General features: G+C 40.8%; 1 pseudogene; it reads left to right on the forward strand.

Annotated features, from left to right (window-relative positions):
* Window positions 1-3,840: 3,840 nt before the first annotated feature.
* Window positions 3,841-19,402, forward strand: LOC136315039 (proteasome activator complex subunit 1 pseudogene; annotated as a pseudogene).
* Window positions 19,403-20,225: the final 823 nt, after the last annotated feature.

Here is a 20,225-nt window from a genome sequence, read left to right on the forward strand (position 1 = left end):
GAAAATAATGAAGAAAATGTTAATAATGCAGATAAAATGAAGTGTGTCCTATGTCTGTAAACAGCACACAGACTTGTAAAGCCACTAGCCATGGCCACTATTGGGCAGATAAAATATATTATGCTCACTTTGTTAAAGATGGCACTGCCCATGTGGAAGCCTGTCGCCCCGGTGATATTAATATGTGTTTGGGGCGGGTTGTGGGCAGGCAGGATACTGCAGCCTGGGGCTTGGCTTTAAGACTAAGCCTTTCCCACCCTTTTTGATATGGGGTGGTACAATCCCATCATGCCTCAGATAAGTGACTTTGTATTAGAGACTTTCCTATTTTGTATATTGAATTAAAGGTTTTGATTTCTGCACTATAAAATGGGGCAGACCTGGAGCTTGCTTTCTCAGTTCCTGAGATTAGCAGTAGAGGAGAAAGCAGAGAGGAGAGCAGAGAAAGGCCACGTGGAGGAGGCTAAGAGAAGCAACCAAGATGAGGAAGTGCTGAGTGAGAAGCCAGTTTGTGCAGGGAGAAGGAAGGAGTTGGGGAACAGAGGTGAGTAAGTCTGGTGAGCTAGAAACCTTTGATTCTAGGAAACTTGGATTAGTCAGTAGCTCTGTGAGCACTGAATGAGTGGGTTTTGGAGCCCAGTATGTGTGTTTACTTGCCTGCTGGGTGCAAGCTAGGATTAAAGATGATGGCCCAGCAGTTTTTGGCTCTGTTGTTTCTTTACTGACTGTCCGAATCCAACGCGAACCTGCATGGGACAGGCAGCTGTGATGGTGGCCGTGACTGGCTTTACAGCCACCATCACAGCTGCCTGACCCATGCAGGTTTACATTTAATCCAGACAGATTGTAATGAGTCAACAGAGCCAAGTACTGGTGGGCCTTTTTTTTATTCTAGACTTGTACCAGCCAATGAGTAAAAGCAAACACACAGTCACTAAAACCCATTCTTTCTGTTTTTTTCCTAGAATCAAAGGCCTAATAGCCTCACTCAGTCCCCTCTACATGCCTCCACTTTGGCTGCCTCCTCCCCTCCAGCCACATGGCCTCTCCTTCTTCTCTGTAACAACGGGTCTCTCCCAAAATGGCCTCCTAGCTCCTCCTTTTAAAACTTTCAGTGCAAAAGCCCTCCCCCAGCACACATTAGCATAACCAAGCCCCTTCCCAAGCAGGAAGGTAATTAATATTATCACCTAGGCGATGGCCATCTACGTAGTCAGTACCATCTTTAACAATAAAAGTGAGCATAAAATTACAGTTAACAAACTTATCTGTCCAACAAAACTAAAAAACAAAATGATTCCAATATTATTCTGTTATTCAAGTTGGGAAAGAAGTTGCCAGTACCACTGATAAATGAACAAAATTTGGACCACTATTATTTTTGTTTTATTTTCATCTTACTTGTTAACATAAATAAAAATACCAAACAACATTCATGTCCTAATTACATGAGTTTATCAATTACTTCTATAGATTTGCTAATAATACAGATGCAGCAAAAGTCAATAGCAAGATTTTCTGAGAATTGTAATAGAAGAAAAATAATTTTTCCTTTATACTTCTAGTTTCTTGGCTAAGATACCCCCCCACCCAAAAAATACAGATTAACAGGAGAAAAACAAGCACAAATTTAATACATGTAAACCTACTGTACACATTGCAAATACCCAGGAAAATTGACTAACTCCAGAAAAGCCATCTAAGCTACACCTTAAATACCGTCTCTCAGGAAAGATGAAAGGAAAATGTTGGGGGTTCAAGGAAGACCAGCTATGGAGGTTACCAGGGCAGGTCTGGGTAAAGTTGTTATGCAGATTTAAGGTACTCCCTTTTCCACTGGTACAGAGAAGGAGTCACCCTTTCAAATGCAGATTTCCATATAAATGCAAATATCCCTTACAAAAGGGTAACTTCTAGTAGTTTTCAGAGCTTCTCCTATGTCTGTTTTTTTGTTTTGTTTTGTTTTTAATGGCAAGTTCAAGATAATTCTTATGCCAAAGAGGCAGATTTGGGAGTGACAAATTTTGCTCCCTTCTAAATCAACAGGCTGTATGGAATTTTTGGTAAGTATTGTGTATTTTATTATGTTAATGTTTTGCTGCACATCATTTATATTGGTAAGATATAATAAATATAAGCTTGTGTATAAATGTATATGCTTTTTTCTCAGATGACTGATTGTTAAATGTCTGCCAGCATATCATTGCTTACCCCCTATTACTTTATTCATTTATTTATTGGTCTTGCATCTCCCTCCATTTTTACTTTAGTTCAGAGTTCCCTCTTTTGGGCTTCTGTAGACCCCAGTACCAATTTATCACACTCTGTTTTGTAAGTTCTTATTTATTTGTGATTCTGTTGGGCAGATAAAATATATTATGCTCACTTTGTTAAAGATGGCACTGCCCACATGGAAGCCCATTGCCCAGGTGATATTAGTTGCCGTTCTTGCTTGGAATGGGCGTGATTATATTAATGTGTTGAAGGCGGGCTGTGGGCAGGCAGGATCCTTGTAGCCTGGGGCTTGGTTTTAGGACTAAGCCTTTCCCACCCTTTCTGATGTAGGGTGGTGTACTCTCATGAGGAATCCCATATGCCTCAGATAAATGACTTTGTATTAGAGACTTCCCTATTTGTATATTGGATTAAAGGTTTGGATTTCTATACTATAAAGTGGGGCAGACGGGGAGTTTGCACTCTCTCGGTCCCTGAGGTTAGCATTAGAGAGGAGAGCAGGGAAAGGCCATGTGGAGAAGCAGCCAAGATAGTGGAGTGCTGAAGGGAAAGCCCGTTTGTGCAGGGAGAAGGAAGGAGATGGGAAACAGAGGTGAATAAGTCTGGTGAGCTAGAAACTTTGATTCTAGGAAACTCTGATAAGTCAGTATCTTTGTGAGCACTAAATGAGTGGGTTTTGGAGCCCAGTGTGTGTTTTTACTTGCCTGCTGGGTGCAAGTTAGGATTAAAGCTAATGGCCCATCAGCTTTTGGCTCTGTTGTTTCTTTACTGACTGTCCAAATCCAATGCGAACCTGCATGGGCCAGGCAGCTGTGATGGTGGCCGTGGATGCTGGCCTTACAGATTCCAAATGAAATTTGAGCTTCTAGAAAGGAGCTAGTGTGTCTTCCACCTTTATATTTTCATATCTAGTACAGAGTCTTAAATAGATGTCCTGGGTAAATGGATTCCTGCCTCCAGTTTGCAGGTGGAGAAATTGAAGATCAGAAAATGAGGTGGTTTGCCAACCACCATACAGTTAGTAAATTTCACAGTTAGGATTTGAACTAGAGTATGAAGCTAAGTTGCTCACACCTCAACAGAAATAAAGATCTTCCCGGTTGTTGGTCAAATAAGTTTGTAAATATGATATATATGTTTGCTCGCTTGTGACTTATATTGGGTGTGGGGGACAGGCTGTGGGCAGGCCAGGTCATTGTGGCCTGGGGTTTGGTTTTGGGACTAAGCTTTTCCCCACACCCTTGACTGATTGTATGATCTGGGTGGTGCACTCTCATGAGGAATCCAATTATGCCTTGGATAGGTGACTTTGTATTGGGGACTTCCTTGTTTGTATATTGGATTAAGGGATTTTGGTTTTCTACACTATAAAGTGGGACAGACCAGGAGCTTGGACACACAGTTCCTGCTATCACAATTGCAGGGGCTTCCCTGATCCCTTGCCCTTCATGGGAAGAGCTGGTTTTCTGCTTTTCCCTTGTCTTCTTTTGTGGTTTGCCTGTCTTGGTGAGACACCAATAAATAGGATGGCCCCCCATCCTCTGACTCTGCCATTTCTTTATCGTCTGCCCGAATCCAATGGGAACCTGCATGTGAATGGCCACGATGGCGGCTCCTGGCCTTACACCGGTGAAAATCCCATTTTTCTGTAACAGTTGATGTGGAAGCAAAAGTACTATCTCTCACTCCTGGAATTCCTACTAATGGCCAGCAACTGAGGCAGCAGAGGCAAGACTTTGATAATTGTGAGTCAAATAAGTTTGCAAATATGATTTATATGTTTGCTCGCTTATAGTTTGCATTGAGTTTGGGGGACAGGCTGTAAGCAGGCAGGGTCCTTATAGCCTAAGGCTTAGTTTTAAGACTAGGCCTTTCCACCCTTTTAATTTTAAGATCTTCCTAACACTGATTTTAAGCTTTTTCCCACACCTTTGACTGTTGCATGATGTGGGGTGGTGCACTCTTACGAGGAATCCCATTTATGCCTCAGATAAGTGACTTTGTATCAGAGACTTCCTTGTTTGTAAATTAGATTAAAGGTTTTGATTTCTACACTATAAGATGGGGCAGAGGAGCCCATGCTGGAGGAGAGCAGAGAAGGGCCACATGGAGGAGAGGAGAAGCAGCCAAGATGGCAAGTGCTGAAGGAGAAGCCAGTTTGTGCAGAGAGAAGGAGATGGAGAACAGAGGTGGTGTAAAGCCAGTAGCCAGGGCCACAATCAGAGCCACCTGACCCATGCAGGTTCTCATGTGATTCAGAGAGATGGTAATGAAACAATGGAGCCAAGAACTGGTGGGCCATTAGCTTTAATCCTAGCTTGTACCCAGAGGGCAAGAAATACACACAGTGGGAAAACACTTCCCTTTCTATTCAGGGTTCCCAAAGCCACTGATTTATCTGAGTTTCCTAGAATCAAAGGTTTCTACCTCACCAGCCTTATTCACCTCTGTTCCCCATCTCCTTCTGTTGGGCAGATAAAATATATTATGCTCACTTTGTTAAAGACAGCGCTGCCCACGAGGAGGCCGTCGCCCAGGTGATATTAATGTGTGTTGAGAATCCTTGTAGCCTGCGGCTTGGTTTTGGGATTAAGCCTTTCCCACCCTTTTTGATGTGGGGTGGTACAATCCAATCATGCCTCAGAGAAGTGACTTTGTATTAGAGACTTTCCTATTTTGTATATTGGATTAGAGGTTGTGAAGCTACACTATAAAATAGGGGCAGAACGGGAGCTTGCGATCTTGGTTCCTGAGATTAGCATGAGAGAGCAGAGAGAGTAGAGCCAGCAGCGGAAGGAGGCCACGTGGAGTAGGCCAGGAAAAGCAGCCAAGATGGCAGAGTGCTGAGTGAGATGCCAGTTTGTGCAGAGTTTGTATCTGGGATAAGGAAGGAGATGGGGAACTGAGGAGAATAAGGCTGGTGAGCTAGAAACCTTTGATTCTAGGAAACTCGAATAAGTCAGTGGCTTTGTGAGCACTGAATGTGAGTGAGTTTTGGAGCCCAATGTGTGTTTTTACTTGCCTGCCGGGTGCAAGCTAGGATTAAAGACTATGGCCCACCAGTTTGTGGCTCCGTTGTTTCTTTACTGACTGTCCGAATCCAATGTGAACCTGCATGTGAATGGCCACGATGGCAGTTCCTGGCCTTACACCTTCCCTTTGCCCAAACTCTGCACAAACTGGCTTCTTCTTCAGCACTCTGCCATCTTGGCTGCTTCTCCTTTCCTCCACCTGGCCTTTCTCTGCTCTCCCTTCTCTACTCTCCTTTATAGTGTAGAAATCAAAACCTTTAATCCAGTATACAAACAAGGAAGTCTCTGATACAAAGTCACTTATCTGAGGCATAATGGGATTCCTCATAAGAGTGCAACACTCCACCACCCCCTATCATGCAACAGTCAAGGGTGTGGGTAAAAGCTTAGTCTTAAAACTAAGCCTTAGGCTATAAGGACCATGCCTGCTTACAGCTTGTCCCCCACATCCAATGCAAAGTATAAGCGAGCAAATATAAATATCATATTTACAAACTTATTCGACCAACTTTCAGTGATTGCACCAAAAGACAAAGGTATAAGACTAGAGTCAAGCTCCTGAAAAGAGAGAGAGAGAAAAAAAAGGTACAGTACATCTGTTTACAAATGTTCAACACCAGGGGCCTTGTATTTTGTTACAGAGTGTTGGGCAGATAAAATATATTATGCTCACTTTGTTAAAGATGGCGCTGCCCACGTGGAGGCTGTCACCCAAGTGATATTAATGTGTGTTGGGGGTGGGCTGTGGGCAGGCAGGATCCTTGTAGCCTGGGGCTTGGTTTTGGGATTAAGCCTTTCCCACCCTTTTTGCTTTGGGGTGGTACAATCCCATCATGTCTCTGATAAGTGACTTTGTATTAGAGACTTCCCTATTTTGTATATTGGATTAAAGATTTTGATTTCTACACTATAAAATTGGGACAGAACAGGAGCTTGCTCTCTCGGTTCCTGAGATTAACCTTAGAGGAGAGAGCAGAGAGGAGAGCAGAAGAGGCCACGTGGAGGGGGCCAGGAGAAGCAGCCAAGATGGTGGAGGGTTGAGTGAGAAGCCAGTTTGTGCAGAGTTTGTGCAGGGAGAAGGAAGAAGATGGGGAACAGAGGTGAATAAGTCTGGTGAGCTAGAAACCTTTTTTTTTTTTTTTTTTTTGCATTTTTCTGAAGCTGGAAACAGGGAGAGATAGTCAGACAGACTCCCGCATGCGCCCGGCAGGGATCCACCCGGCACGCCCACCAGGGGCGACTCTGTCCACCAGGGGGCGATGCTCTGCCCATCCTGGGCGTCGCCATGTTGCAACCAGAGCCACTCAAGCGCCTGAGGCAGAGGCCACAGAGCCATCCCCAGCGCCCGGGCCGTCCTTGCTCCAATGGAGCCTTGGCTGCGGGAGGGGAAGAGAGAGACAGAGAGGAAGGCGCGGCGGAGGGGTGGAGAAGCAAATGGGTGCTTCTCCTGTGTGCCCTGGCCGGGAATCGAACCCGTGGAAACCTTTGATTCTAGGAAACTCGGATAAGTCAGTAGCTTTGTGAGCACTGAATGTGAGTGGGTTTTGGAGCCCAGTGTGTGTTTTTACTTGCCAGCCGGGTGCAAACTAGGATTAAAGAAGATGGCCCACCAGTTTTTGGCTCCGTTGTTTCTTTACCGACTGTCGGAATCCAATGCGAACCTGCATGGGCCAGGCGGCTGTGATGGTGGCCGTGGCTTCTGGCTTTACACAGAGCATTATAGGGAATGATTGCTATCAGTAACCCTGAAGACACAGACTCAGGACCAGTAACTTGACCTTGTGACTGCTTCTAGGAACAGAGCCTGAATCAGAGAGAAAGAAGGATCTTATGAGGCTGAGATTGATTTCTTTTTGCCTCCACTCTATGCCCCCTCCCACACAGAAGCACACATCCTGCACCTCCTCTGTCCCTTTTCCTAAGAAGAGAGTGTAATCAGCAGCCCTATTCAGCCATCAGGACACAATTTGCTAAACAATAGATTCAAGTTTGAAACTTCAGGTAACACAAAGGCAGATGAGCTGCACATTTTCCTACTTTGATAATCAAATCATTATTTTTGTCCTCTTAAGGATTATCTGCTTACAGTGGAATTCATCATATAGTTTAGTTTTCTTATCTGATCTTTTTTCTCACAACTCCACTGTTTTCCATATCCTGCCCGGATTTGGAATCCCCTTTTAATGCAAATGGGATCAGCCCGTTTTCAAAGGCTGATTAGGTTACAACTCTGAAGGAGGAGAGTTTTCGGTTTTCTAAAACATCCTCTCACCCCTCACTACCACCTCTCCCTCTCAATTTCAGTCTGGATCTCAAGTAGGCCCTTCGTTCTTGAATCTTAATTCTGAAGGAGTTTATTATATGTGTATCACCCGATCGGCTGAACTCTCTGCTGCCCTCCTGTAATTAATTACTGTTTGTAAGGAGCTCAGAAGATGAATAGTGCTATATAAGAGCTAAGTATCATGATTTCATTGTCCTATTTCAGTTCTTATTGGAATGAAGTATCATCATAATAATCAGCTTGTTGCATTCATAACTCAGGAGGGGAAAGAGCCACGTGGAATGCCTTTACTTGTTCCGTTTCTTAATCTCTGGAGAAGCCAACAATTTGCAGTGACGCCCTGGAATTCTTCTCAGGCTTTAGGCAGTGAGCATTTCTTAAAAAACCAACTCCTTGAACATAAATCAGGTAAGATAGGAAGGGATAGCTGGGGTTTCAATTGTAAATTAAAACGTGTATGGGATTTTCATTAAGTGGCAGAGGTTGCAGGTTTAGTTCAATGATTGTGTGAATTGGGATTATCATTTCACTTTAATAAGCTAGCATTTTTACCTCTAAAATGGGAATAAAGGCAACATCTAATTCAGAGGGTTAGGATGAGGATCAAGTTAGGTAGTGTACTTGAAAGCATTTTGTGGCCTCAAAAAACCTGTTTAAATATTTTCCTTATATTTGCAGGTTCAAAAAATAGAAAAAGGACATATAGTGGAAACCCTAAGAAATGTAAAATATGTTACCTGAGATTTATTTTTCTATAAATAAGGTCATAAGAGTGACTCCCAGGTAATTGTTGACTTGAAGAGCAGAAGTCACCTCTGATTGACATTAAGGAGAAAGAATTGATAATATGTCATTGGGAGAAATAAAGAAGGCCGAGAAGAAGAGGAAGCATTAAACATTTACCCAGAAGCCCAAAGTAAGGGAAATAGAGAAGGAAAAAGGCACTGACAATAATGGGGAAGGTGGGAGAAATATCAATTCTGGGGGAAGTGGATAAATACATTGTTAAAGTTCTAGAGCCACTAATGAGAGTGGTCATTGCTTCCTTCATTAGTAAGTCCTATGTTTGGTTGACTTTGGCTGAAATAAAGGCAGAATAGCACTGTGGTTAACGGAATGGGCTTGGAACTCAGAATTTCTATGTTCAAACACTTGCATTTATCAGATATATAAGAATTAATATTCTCCCAGTATCCCATTATCCTGTTTTCTGGCTTTTATTGGTGTTAAGAAGTCACTTGTCACTCTTGCTACTTTAAGGATGATCATTCTCTCTCCCTCCCTCCTCTTTGTCTTTATCAATCCCTCAGATCTGCTTTCTTTAATATTCTATAGTCTTTACCAGGCAGTGTCAAAAAGGGGATTTCTTATTATATATGGTGCTTGATATTCTTTTGGTTTCTTTAATGTGAGTTTGTTATCTTTCATCATTCCTAAAAATCTGTTGCTTGCTTGTCAACTCATAAACATATTAAGGATACAGATTAGGTGGATGGATGGATGGATGGATGGATGGATGGATGGATGGATGGATGGATAAGGAGTGGATGATAGATGGGTAATATAGATAGATCCCAAAGGTTTTATTTGTTTTTGACTATCTGCCTCATTACTATATATGAACTTTGAAGCTAGCCTGTTCTTTCTCAGCACTCAGCTGAATCTTATCACCACTGCAAAAACACATCATAACTAGGAATTCCTAATATACAGAGAAACTCAGATGGCCATGATGATTGTATGTTTGTAATCCTGTTTTCACCTTTCCCTCATATCTCTCTGATAAGAGCCAATTCAGAAGACTTTGGAGAAATCAAAAGTAGTTTCTCTTTAAGAGAATGATAGGGCCCTGACCTGTTTGCTCAACAGAAGAGTGCCGATCAGGCATGTGGAAGTCCCTGGTTCAATTCCCTGCCAGGGCACACAGGAGAAGCACCCATTTACTTCTCCACCCTCCCCTCTCTTCTTTCTCTCTCTTTCCCTCCCACAGCCAAGGCTCCATTGGAGCAAAGTTGGCTCAGGCATTGAGGATGGCTCCATGGCCTCCACCTCAGGCGCTAGAATGGCTCTGGTTGGAATGGAGCAATGCCCCAGATGGACAGAGCATCACTCCCTAGTGGGCTTGTCGGATAGATCCCGGCTGGGCACATGTGGGCGTCTGCCTCCCGGCTTCTTACTTCAGAAAAAAAAAAAGGGGGGGGAGAGAATAATGGAATTTACCCAACTGTTTAAGAAATGAGGATGAGTTTTACCACCTGAAGACTGAGAGAGCTCCTTCGACCCCATTGGCAGACTACCACCAATATTTAGTATGGCTTTTCTTAAATAATTTCTTCTCACTAAATTTTTTATTTTCTATCTATAATATAAGGGGAGAGAACTAAAAATGTTTTAAGTCTTCACATTTCAACCATGTGAATTCTAATTATTAGGAGAAAGTCTTTAGAGAAATCTCGCACATTAAAACCCTCTTAGGAGATATTCCACTGCTGAAAAGGCCATGTAAGAAAACAACCTGCAAAGCAGCCGATGTAAAAAGAGGAAATACTGTGTTCATCTACCAGCTACTGGTCTAATGTTGCAATTCCAGGACAAGTTCCAGACCCTGTTTCTGGGCCACTGTTGCACCAGGAGTTTCTAAATCCAGTAGAAATGAGTTATAGTACAAAAGGCACCAGGAGCATGATATCCCCAATATTCCAGTGAAAGGTCTTACCCCACAAATCATCACAATGAATGCAGCCCCCTGAGGCCATTTATCCGGCCCCCGCCGCACTTCTGGAAGGAGCACCTCTTTCATTGGTGGTCAGTGAGAGGAGCACTGTATGTGGCAGCCCTCCAATGGTCTGAGGGACAGTGAGCTGGCCCCCTGTGTAAAAAGCTTGGGGACCCCTGGTCTAACATATATCAATATGCAACAATTTCAAATGATTTATAATGTAAGACTAACTTTACCTTGGAAATAACCATTATGAGAGGCTAAAAGAGTGAGTGATGCCTGGTACCAAGTAGAGGTCAAACTCCATACAGATTACAAATAAATTGAGCACCTCAGACACTCATCTCTCCTATTAAAGAAAATGTAATCCATACAGAAACTTTCATGCTGACTTTCAGGCATATTTTTCTTTTGCCCCTGTTCCTAGACTGTTTTGACTTTTGAACATGTCAAATTTTACTACTGTTTGGAGGCCCCTCCAGGGAGTCGCCATTTGAAATTTTGTTGCTTTAGTTAAGAAAGAAGCATATAAAGACCGTAAAGTACCATCTGACCACCACCAGCCCCCCACTCTAGGCTAGACCCTCTGCAGTCTCTTCTCAGAAAATAGACATTATTGTGTAATTATGGAGCCCCTCAGACCCTGTCAATTCAAAGCTCACCTATGTTGCTGAGTGCAATGTCCTCACTTTTCAGAATACCAGGCAGGAGCAAAGTCAAAATCTGCATATCTGACTCTTAGACTGACAAGGAGGAGACAAGAGCTGGGAATGGACATCTATAGCCTGTAGCCCCCCACTTTGGCTACAAACTAAATCCCCGAACTCCATGTGAGCACATTTTTGCATTTCTCCAGTGTCCAGGATGCTGTCTATAGGTCAGCCTGATTAATCTCACAAAATCTCAGTTTTCTTATTTAAAAAAGGACAAAACAATGCCTATCTCATTGGCAATTATGATATTACATACATATGAGATACATAGGAAAATTAGATGAAGAGCATATCTTTTTTTTTTTAAATCTTTTTTTTAAAATTTATTTATTAATTTTTAGAGAGGAGAGAGAGTGAGAGAGAGAGAGAGAAGGGGGGAGGAGCAGGAAGCATCAACTCCCATATGTGCCTTGACCAGGCAAGCCCAGGGTTTTGAACCGGTGACCTCAGCATTTCCAGGTCGATGCTTTACCCACTGCACCACCACAGGTCAGGCTGAAGAGCATATCTTCACACATATCTATTATCATATGTGATCTAGAGCCACTTAAAAATAAAGTCTCTATTTTGTCATTTAAAAAATTCATTTAGCTATTACATGTTTTAAAATATACAAGTATATACATACCACATAGAGTACCTGGCTCATAATATATGTTTAATAAATAGCAGTAATAGCATTAAGGAATCATTATTACACAGTGAAAGTGTTGATAATACTATGGTGGAAAACAGAAAAGCCAAGTGATTGGGATAAGAGAGAAAAAAGAGAAGAAGTAGGAATATAGAAAAGATGACAAACGGTGATACGGTGTCCTTGGGATATATTCCTATAAGTGGGATGGCTGGGTCAAAGGGCAGTTCCATTTCTAATTTTTTGAGAAATCTCCATACTGTTTTCCACAGTGGCTGCACCAGTGTGCATTCCTACCAGCAATGAAGGAGAGTTCCCCTTTCTCCACATCCTCGCCAGCACCTATCATGTGTTGTTTTGTTGTTGAGCACCATTCTGACTGGTGTGAAGTGGTATCGACTGAAAAAAAGAAATGCACCCCCATGTTTATGGCAGCATTGTTCACAATAATGAAGATCTGGAAATAGCCCACTTATCCATCAGTGGATGAGTAGATTAAAAAGCTGTGGTACATATATACAATGGAATACTATGGGGCTATGAAAAAGAAGAAAATATTACCTTTTTCAACAATATGGAGGGACTTGGAAACTATTATGTTGAGTAAAATAAGCCAGGCAGAGAAAGAAAAATATCATATGATCTCACTCATTTGAGGAATCCAAGGAATAATGAGAACTGGGGAACAGAATTGAGACAGAGGAGGGATCAAAGGGACCAGAGGAAAAGAGGACAGAGGGAAAGAGGATGATAGGATGGGATAAACCTGAAGAAAAGGGGGGAGGGCGCAGTAGGGAGGGGGCAAAGGAGATGTTGAGGGGAATAAGGGGGAGAGGGGATATATTTGAGGTGACCCTAGAATCTATGTAAACACAATTAATTAAATAAATAAATTTAATTAAAAAAAAGATGACAGAGAAAGAAAGAAAACATGCTTTATGAGGAGTATTGTGGTAAAGAGAAAAAGGAAGAAGGAAAACTCACCATCCATGTGCATCTCCAGCTGTGTGAGGATCACTTCATGGGAAGATTTGTGGGAAACAGTGACACCAGAGGAAAGAGTAGAGGCCTGGCAAGATATCATATCATGGGAACCCTGATTATTAATTCTATTGGATATAACAGGGGGCATATTTGCTGTAATTCTAAATCCAGGATGCAAAAAAAAAATTGATATGAGCATTAGATGAGAAGATAAATTGACTTTATTATAGAGATGGTTTCAGAAGTAAAAAGGACCAATCCCATCAGAGAACTTCGTGATGATTCCACCAAACAGGCCAAGCCTAAAAACCCTGTTCATTCACTTGAGGATAAAGCAGTGCCGATGGGCACTTTTTTATTTAAGAACTGAGATCAGTTATAGCTGCACAGAGAACATCTAAAGATCAGCTACTGTTTGGAGCTCAGGAAATCATTTAAGTGAAAGGTATAGTCAGGTAAAAAGTTTTAGGTCCAGAGAATAACTGCCATTTGGAAAGAGAACTTTGGATAGCTTCAAGGGACAAAAGAACACATCTATCCAACTGTGTAAAAAAAATGAAATAATAAAAGAGAACCAAGGACAAAGAGAGGGATTCCAGGACTCTTGATTAAAGAAAACAAGCCATTGAGTTGATGGCATCTGGCTCAAATTAATGCAGGAAAATTTCTCAATGTCTTAAGGTATTCACTCATTTGTTCCTTCCTTTAATGGGCAATAATAAACTCTTAGCAGGTGCTGGGTTCTGAGATAGTTTCTAGGAATGTAAACTATTCCCCCTAAATAACAAAGAAATAAGTAAATAAGATAGTTCCTGCATTTAAGAACTTCACAGGTCAGTAGTAACATGCAACTACAAGCAGCTGAGGATTTCAGAAAATAGAATGAAAGCTATGAGGATGCCATCCAGGTTGTGAAGTTAAAGGGAGGAAAGTTAGAGTAGTTAGAGACCATGCATATAAAAGGACCTGGAGAGAGCTGGTGATGGAGAGAGAGCCCCTCCTTTTCTCCTGAAAAAGTAGTGGGTCTAAATTTTAAGCATAAGGAAATAAGGGGAAATCTTCATAGAAATGAATACAGAGTAGGTATGAAGAAAATAAAAGCAATTATACTAAAGTAAATGGGACCAGGTACCAGAAAGAGGAAGAGTAGAGGTGTGGGTGACAGTACAGCAGATAGTATACATGACAGGAAGAGAAGCAATACAGTGTTTGCAATGGTTCCTGGGCCCAATCTACATTATAGTATATAATCCCCAAGTAATTAATTAAGGTGAGTGGATCAGGACAACTACTATCTGCAATAGATGAATAATGTTAAGGAGCTTTCACCTTGCCTGACAAGTGGTTGCATAGTGGATAGAGTGTCAATCTGACACACTGAGGTCCTGTGTTCAAGACCCTGAGATCACCAGCTGGAGCATAGGATCATTAACATGATCCCATGGTCACTGGCTGGAGCCCAAAAGTTGCTTGAGTGACTTGGCTTGAGCAAGGGTCATGGCTCAGCTGGAGCCCCCATTCAAGACACATATGAGAAGCAATCAATGAATGACTAAAGAGCTGCAACTACAAGTTGATGTGCTTCTCATCTCTCTCTTCCTTTCACTCTCTCTCTATATAAAAACAACAAAAAAAGGAGCTTTTACTTAGAAGTAGCAGAATGTTAGGTGACAGTATATTACACAGCTCAGACACAATTATCTCATGCACCAGAAAGGCTGGAACATGCAACATCTGGGTTGATGAGAAACATAATAGTGAGAACATTACAATGGAGCCAGTGTCTCAGATTTCAAATTCTATCTGTGTCACTGACGAGTTATGTGACCATGGCCAAGCTACTCAACCACTTGTTTTTACTTTCCTCAGATGTAAAACATGGGAAATAGGTCTAAAACACATAGATTTGTGTTTGGGTACTGGGGACAAAATGCAAAATATAGATGATATGTCACAGAAATGTACACTTGCCACCTATATGATCTTATTAACCAATGTCACACCAATAAATTTAACTTAAAAAATACAGGCTTATATACAGAATTATATATATATATATATATATATATATATATATATATATATATATATACACATACATACAGTGTGTCCGTAGTCATGGTGCACTTTTGACCCATTACAGGAAATCAACAAAAGATGATAGAAATGTGAAGTCTGCACCTAATAAAAGGAAAACCCTCCCAGTTTCTGTAGGATGATGTGGCAGCATGTACGCATGCGCAGATGATGACGTAACACCATGTATACAGTGGAGCAGCTCACGGCCATGCCAGTCGAGATGTGGACAGTACAGAGGAAAGTTCAGTGTGTTCTGTGGCTCACAAATTCGAATCCGTGACCAAAGTGCAGCATGAATATTGGCACATTTATAATGAAGCACCACCACATAGGAATAACATTACTCGGTGGGGTAAGCAGTTGAAGAAAACCGGCAGTTTGGTGGAGAAACCCCGTTCTGGTAGTTCATCAGTCAGTGATGAGTCTGGAGAGGCTATACGGGACAGCTACCTAAGGAGCCCTAAAAAATCTGTGCATGAGCCCACATCAAACTGCACTGAATAGGTATGAAACTGGGGAGAGTTTTCCTTTTATTTGGTGCAGATTTCACATTTCTATCGTCTTTTGTTGCTTTCCTGTGACCGGTCAAAAGTGCACCATGACTTTACGGACACACTGTATATGCTTGGCATCTATATAGTAAATCCCCCAGAATGTCAGCTATTATCAGCCTCATGAATATCATCATAAATTATTGGTTCTGTGATATAACAATGCCAATAAGGATAAAATTTTTCACACCAATTTATCCCACTGGTCTAGAGTATTGACAAAAATCTCTCCATGGCCAATGGAGCTTTACCGTCCTAAGCATCATTTCTACATAAGATAATGTCCCATTTCAGGAGAAGAGTGTTGTTAGAGAACATGGACTTGCCCAGAACCTTCTCTGATGACTTGCTCATATCTTTTATGGTAAGAAATTACTTGCAAAACATCCTTAGTTGTTAGGGAGATTTGGACAGCAAGCACTTGGCACTTTGAGTACCATTTTGGAAGATAGACTCTCTCATTAAGAAGGAAAACAGAAAAGAATGGTTTCTGAATTGAAAAGTAACAATGTCTGTGCTATTTTGTTATATAAAATAAAAGCTATGGTATTTTACAATAGCTATTATTAATTTTGAGAATTTGACCAGACGTTTAAATAAAAATCTTATGAATTTGAGAGAAATTTGCACAGGTAAGGGATTAAAAACAGGATTTACTGAATAAAGTCAATATTCTAAGCTATAAAAATATTACATTAGGAGCACAGATAAAACATAGGTGAAGGGGGAAGGGAACACAGAAAACAATGAGAAAATTTTGTGTAGACAGGTCCCAGATTAAAAAAGAAAGAATAAGCAAAGTTACTATCTGTGCAAAGTTTGGAGAATGCAATAACAGAACAAAGGATTGTTGGATTTGAGATGAGTAATTGCTGGGTTAAAATATTGCTGAAATTATTTACCTATAGTAGAAAGAAAAAACTACATAGAAAAAGATAAAATTAAGAATTCACCCCTGTGTAGCTGTGTAGCTGTGTAGCTGAATTGGTTAGAGCATCATTCCAATACACTGAGGTTATGGGTTCAATCCCTGGTCAGGACACATACAAGATTCAGTCAATGAATGCATGAATAGGTGAAACAACAAATTGATATTTTTCTCTCTCTCTCTCCTTCTCCCCCCTTCCTCTCTCTCTAAAATCAATCAATCAGTAGAAATTTTAAAAAAGAATTCATATGAGAAAACCTATCAGAAATATTAAAATATCAAATATTATTTCTCAAGATAAATCAAGGGAGACAATAACAGAGGGAAGTAATGTGGCTATTTATTATATTTGTAAAAGATGTTTTTTTTAGATACATAATTTTCTCATTGAAATCATGTAAATATATGGTGTGTCAGGTAAGCTGGTGTACAGTTTTCTATGCCATAATCAGTAGTTGGCTGGGAATGAGACTAAGTATCAAGAGGAATGAGCTAGAGAGGGTCATGGTGTGTTACTTAAAAACATGTATTCAAATTTATCATTGTAACAACCTCGGCTAGGCACAGAGCTAGAGGATTCAAAGGTAAGTAAGGTCCAGGGCTCAAAGCAGGCTTACAGAGTGGGGAAAGATAGATTTAGTTAGAGGTAGATTTAATGGCAGGTGCACCAGGCATGTGCCCTGGGCCCCGACTTCTGAAGGGCCCCACAAAACCCCAACTTTACACTTTTTTCTAATGACACCAAGTTTGGTTTTATATGTGCAATTTTAACATTAACAGTACATTATATTTTTTATTTATTTAAAAATATGGTTAATATGTATTTTTATTTTCCCTGTTTCTTTTTTTAAGGTGCCCAATATTTTCTTCTGTGCCTGGGGCCTCAAACCACCTTAAATCTGCCTCTGGGTTTAATCCTCAATAATACCTAACATGAGTTCAGAGGGGTGAGGGGTACATCAGGATCTAAGCAGAAATTTTCTAAACTCTTCATTTCATTTTGAGACATTTATCTTATGGTGTAGCAGGCCCTTTTTATAGCCCACACCTACATGTGACCTGATCGCAGTTAGAAAATGGTACCTGGCCAGGTTCATAGCAGCAGATATGATGTGTGAAAAATACAAACTTTATGTCAACCTGAACGTTTCATGAGACATTTTACTTAATGTGTGGTCTGTATACTCTCTCCTAAAAACAAAACAAAACAAAACAAAACAAAAAAACCAGAACATTTGAGAACATACTACTCTATGTAATAGAGTGAACATATTTAAAAAGAAAGAGCATGGTGTTAACTAGAACCAGCTCTGGGGTTTATGTATAAGGCATTAGGGTAGAGCTGTATTTCTCAACTTTGGCACTATTGACATTTTTAAACCAGATAATTATTTGTGGTGGGGGCTCCTTGTCTTCACACAGTAGATTCTAGTGGCACTCACCACCAATTGTGACAACCAAAAATATCTTCACACATTATTATAAAATGTCATTTGGGGGCAAAAATTTCTCCCAGTTGAGAATCATTGCGGTAGAAGAAATTGTTACTACCATGTAACAATGATAAAGTGATGAACTAAGTAAAGACAAGGGGGTAGGGAGAAGGCAAAACAGCACAATATAAAAATTAATAGAAGAGAGGAGAAATGAAGAGAAGAAAAAGTGGAATAAGAATAAGAAAGGAAAGAAGGGGAAAATGAGAGAATATACAGTGTGTCCGTAAAGTCATGGTGCACTTTTGACCGGTCACAGGAAAGCAACATCCTCCAGAAACTGGGAGGGTTTTTCTTTTATTTGGTGCAGATTTCACATTTCTATCATCTTTTGTTGCTTTCCTGTGACCAGCCGGCCAGTCAAAAGTGCACCGTGACTTTACGGACACACTGTATAATTTGGTGGCATTTCAGAGCAAACGTATGACTTAATGTGAACTATATAGTATGTTCAGGAAATAAAACACCTGGGATATATTTTTAAATATAAAATTGTAAAGAATAATTAAGAAATAAAAAAGATGAATAAAGCATGATATTATAAAATATCATTGTGTATGGTAAGAGTGGAATTTGGCTTTTTAAAAAAATATTTCATTATGCATCCCACCATTAAGTTTAGTACTAAGACATTTTAATGTGTAGCCCTATGAAGCACTGGGCTAAATTTTTTTAAATGTCATATGGACCATCTATGGTATAAAAAGAACAAATCATAAGATTCAGTTATTTAATATTTTGTGTTTTAACTTGAAAACAGAGAAGGACAATACCTTAGACTCCCTTTGTCTTTTATAAAAGTACATGTTTTCCCCAGGAGAAAAGAAAAAGTTAATAAATGTGATTTTTTTTAAGGGGTGAAGGAAATAGAAGAAATTGAACCAAGAAGAGATACGATATCTAACCAAAGGACATTCAATGGCAGGAAATACTGTACTTGCCCATTAGAAGTTAAATCGTTAGCCCAAGTGCACCTCCTGCCTGGAGCATCTGAGCCCTGGGAAGACTGGTGGTGTTCTCCTGCCAGGAGAGGGGAGGCGGTCGGGGGAGGTAGGGTGGATATGTTCCATGAAGACCGGTGTACCAAGACAGAGAACCTTCTTGGGAGCTACTTCCCCACGAAGATTTCTGAGTTGAATGCATTTTTAAAGGAGCAGCTCTCATCGAAGCCAACCTGAGCAATCTGAAGACCCCAGTGGCCATCCCAGTGCCTGATCCAGTCACGGAGAAAGAGAAGGAGGAGTGAAAGGAACAACAGGAGAAGGAAGACAAGGATGAAAAGAAGAAGATGACGACAAAGGTCTTCTCTGTGGCCCAGTGTACTGCAATGTGAAGATTGTGATCCTCCTGCAGTGCCTAAATCCTGAGATCAAGGATATCATTGAGCAGTTTAACCTAGTCGCCACCTGGTTACAGCTACAGATACCTTGGATTGAGGATGGAAACTGTTTTGGGAGTGGCTGTCCAGCAGAAGGTGTTTGAGCTGATGACCAGCTTTCACACCAAGCTGGAAGGATTCTACACTCAAATCTCCAAGTATTTCTCTGAGTGGGGTGATGCCGTGACCAGAGCAGCCAAGCAGCCCCATGTGGGTGATCACTGGCAGCTTGTATACAAGCTGGATGAGGCAGACTATCAGGGCATCTGATTAATAATGGTCGTGGAAATCAGAAACGTATCTGCTGTGTTATATGACATCATCATGAAGAACTTTGAGAAGCTTAGGAAGCCCCAGAGAGAAACAAAATAAAAATGATCTATTGAGAGCCTTCTCTTACACTGTGGTGGGTCCAGCAGAGGCTTCCTGTCTTTTTGACAGGGAACACCAGATTCTGCCCCCCCCCTTCCACCTTTTGAGGTTTCTCCTTCACTTTGCCTCTTAGACACAATAAATATAGTCATAACGGTCAAGAAAACGAAGTTAAATATTTAGTCTCTAAATGCTCCTGCCTTTAAAATACTATATGCCTGAAGTCAAGTAGGAAAAATTATTTTTAAAAAAAGCCCAAAAAGTGGCCAAGATACTAGCGGGAAGAAAGGTTTCATATTTCTCACTGAAAGAGAAGAGGGAGAAGCATGCTGTTTGGGAAGATTGCCTGAGAAGCACTGATGCATATAGATGAGTAAGAGTGAGGAGAAGGAGCCAGAATGGTGTGCTATTGTTGCGTGGCTATAGGTGAGATAGGTAAGGGGAAGCAACATTTTTGACAGTATTGGGTTATAGGAAATTGATATGCAATGCCAGTAAAGTGTTGTTGGTTTCATTTGATGCGAGAAGAACTTGTAAATATGAATAATATGTAAATATACTTTAATGCAAAAATTAATGTCTGAGGATCAAATGAGAGAAAAGATGTGCTGGTGTGCTGAATAAGTTAAATGCATACTTCAAAAAAATAAAATAAAAAGATATACCGTGACCTGAAACCCTAAACTCTGTCTTTTGAACTACTGAAACATTCTTTTCCACACCTTTGAAACATATATGATACATGCATGTGTCCCAGGAGGCAGGTAAGAACAAGAAGAACAAGGCCTAGAGAGATCCAGTGACCCTCTCTTCGTGGGGCCAC

Source organism: Saccopteryx bilineata, chromosome 11 (genome assembly GCF_036850765.1).
Source record: "Saccopteryx bilineata isolate mSacBil1 chromosome 11, mSacBil1_pri_phased_curated, whole genome shotgun sequence".
In the NCBI taxonomy this organism is placed as follows: Eukaryota; Metazoa; Chordata; class Mammalia; order Chiroptera; family Emballonuridae; genus Saccopteryx; species Saccopteryx bilineata.